This window comes from Rhinopithecus bieti, unplaced genomic scaffold (assembly GCF_001698545.2).
Source record: "Rhinopithecus bieti isolate Rb0 unplaced genomic scaffold, ASM169854v2 scaffold_14700, whole genome shotgun sequence".
Taxonomy (NCBI): Eukaryota; Metazoa; Chordata; class Mammalia; order Primates; family Cercopithecidae; genus Rhinopithecus; species Rhinopithecus bieti.
The window spans coordinates 2,210,243-2,213,078 of record NW_016808194.1 but is presented as its reverse complement, the minus strand read 5'-3'; positions in this window follow the sequence as shown (position 1 = coordinate 2,213,078).

The window sequence follows — 2,836 nt, the reverse complement described above, 5'->3', positions numbered from 1 at the left end:
CATGTAAGTTGCCAGCTTATACATACTGAGGTATTTGCATATGTATCTTCAATGTATTACTTATGTGATTAAGGAAAACAATAGGTATTTAAAATAGTACTTAATAGGAGAACATTGGTTATTTTAATTTTCTTACTCTCCAACCCCTCTTTCTCTCTAAAAGAAGAGAGTGCTGTGAGTAAGCAACCCAAATATCTAGAAGGCTGTTTGGACAAGGGCTAAGTATCCACTTTGTGTCCTCTCAGGTAGTCTCAAGAAAGAATATAAAAACCAGAGTTAGCCACTTTGGCTCCACTTTGTGTCATTTACAATTCAAAATAACTATAATATCAAGGGATATTATAGTTTTACTGGCACATGAGTGCTAGTAAAAGATCTTATTTGGGCTCAGAAAGGACAACCGGGAAATATTTAATGATCGATATTCATGCCTTTCATCAATACATGTAGTCCTCTTCCCTTCTGTGGGCACACAGAAATCTGCCCTCTTGGATTAGGTGTGGCTAACTGGCTACAGTTAATAAAACATCAGTGAAAGTGATGTGTGTCACTTTTGGGCAGAATTATTTAAGAGCTGGTGCATGATTCTCTCTCTTCCCTTCTCCCTGCTACAGTAACTGGTGACATTCCAAATGATCAAGCCTCCTCACCGAGGTTCCTGAATGAGAAGCACACGGAGTAAAACCCCAACTATGCATGATGAATAGTAGCATGAATAAGAAATAAATCTTGATTGCTCTAAGCCGCTGAGATTTGGTGTTTGCTTGTTACTTTAGCATAACTTAGCTTATCCTAAGTGATACATACACTGAACAATGGAGATGGGAAGATTGAGGACCCTACTTTAAAGCAGGGAACTGGAAGGACACTTTGTTTTATTGAAAACACCTTCCTGTGCCTACTGTAATCGTAAGTCTTTACACAATTATTATGAAAAGGGTATAAGCACTCTTATTTTACAAAGAGATTAACTTCTTGTTAAAAATCATTTAACCAGAAACAGAATTCAAACAAGATTTCTCTGAATAAAAAGCCATGTACTAATTAGCTAAATCATTGGTCATGCCAAGAAAGGAGTTATAAAAAAGTTCGAATTTGTAAGATGTCTGATAGTTCTAGAAAGGGAAGCCTACTCAGATTGAGCTAAAATTCAATTTCTTAAGAAGGAAATGTATCCACTGATGCAAGGAGACATCTAGAAGCCAGTCAGAAAGCAACACAGCAAAGGAAATTTTCCAAACGGAAAATGTGAAAAAAAAAAAAGTAGAGTTTCAATAGGTAATTTAAAATAGTCTTCTAGTCTTCTTCTTCCTTCATAACAGCCACTTGAAATTCTTTTCCAGGTTAAGGCAGCACTCTAACAAGACCAGCAAGCTTGAAGACAAGGAGGCAAGAATGAGGAGCAGTTGACAAGGACATTCAGTCATGCTGATCTTTTGTTGAAATCCTGGAGCAGCAAATCAATTCACTTACAGAGAAATCATTACAGATGAACTGAAAGTTCACTAAATGCTACTATGCAATGAGGACTGACATTAAAAGACAAAGCTGGCTAAACATTTATGAAACAGAGAAGGGAGGAAAAAAATTAAAAACAATATTACAGAAAGAAATGAGACTCACCAGTGTTTGTAAATAACCAGATGGACTACATAGAGACATGATATAAGAAAGTTTAGTTGTACAGATTAGTCCTCTATTGCACAGGCACAAGAAATTAAATGAAATATTCACAGTACAAAGCTCAGGGGATCATAACAACACTGAATAAGCACACCACTGAATTTTAAGAAATTCCCCTGAAACCACTAGGAGAGAGGGATATAAAATAAATAAGAGCTGTCTGGCAATGGCAAAATGCAAAGCATTAGGATTTTATTTTTTGAGTGCATGTGAAATGGGGATGAAATTGGTGCTCTTGTACGCTTGTTTCATCTCATCAGAACAGTGTGGCTTTTAAATTTTAATCTGAATGTTCTTGAGAAAGATGTGAACTTACTCAGCTAAATTCCATTTTTCCCACTTCCTCTGTTCTATAACTCACATGTACATTACCTATCTGGCCCCTGAAGACATTTCCCTGTTTTAGGAAAAAAATTAAAAAGACATTAAGACAGAGTCTTAAGTCAGAATGAGACCTCCTAAGACACTCGCTATGGGGTGGGTGGGACAGGGTATGCTGGAATAGAGGAAGAGGAAAAAGGGAAAGAAAAATGAATAGAAATAGATAAACAAATATGTCTTTACTTTGATGTGTTCTGTGCTTTGTGTTTATAAAATCCTCCAAAAGGAGGAACTCTCACAATGTTGAATGTCTATTTAAATGTCTCGGGAAAGACTTCATTGAGAATTTCAAGGGTCAGGGGAAAGGGAGAATGTAGATTGTTTTTAAAATGTTGAGTTGCTTTTAATTAAAAGCTACTTTTTAAAAAACCTATAGCTTTTAGTATTTTGCTTCTGAATATAGCACTTCATGCACAAGATGAAGTGTTACATTTAGTCCATTAAACTTGCACATCCTAAGAGGTTAGACTTCTTCCATGAGAACCAGTGGAAGGAGTTCCAGAAACATTTCAGAGTAATTTTCAAATATCACAAGACCTTCCCAATATGCTCTCTCTTTCTACAGTTCCCTAGGAATTCTGCTATGCTTCCTCATTTTTCCTCTCCTTGGCAATCACTGTTCTAAAACAACTGTTACAAATGGGTGAATGTTATGTCTCTTGGTGCTGTGGGAGGGGGAGAAAAGCTAACGACCCTTAGCTTATGCCCTGGCGTTAAATATATTCGAATATCCAAAGCATTCCTAAAAGGGAAGTCCTTCTATGGTTCTTAA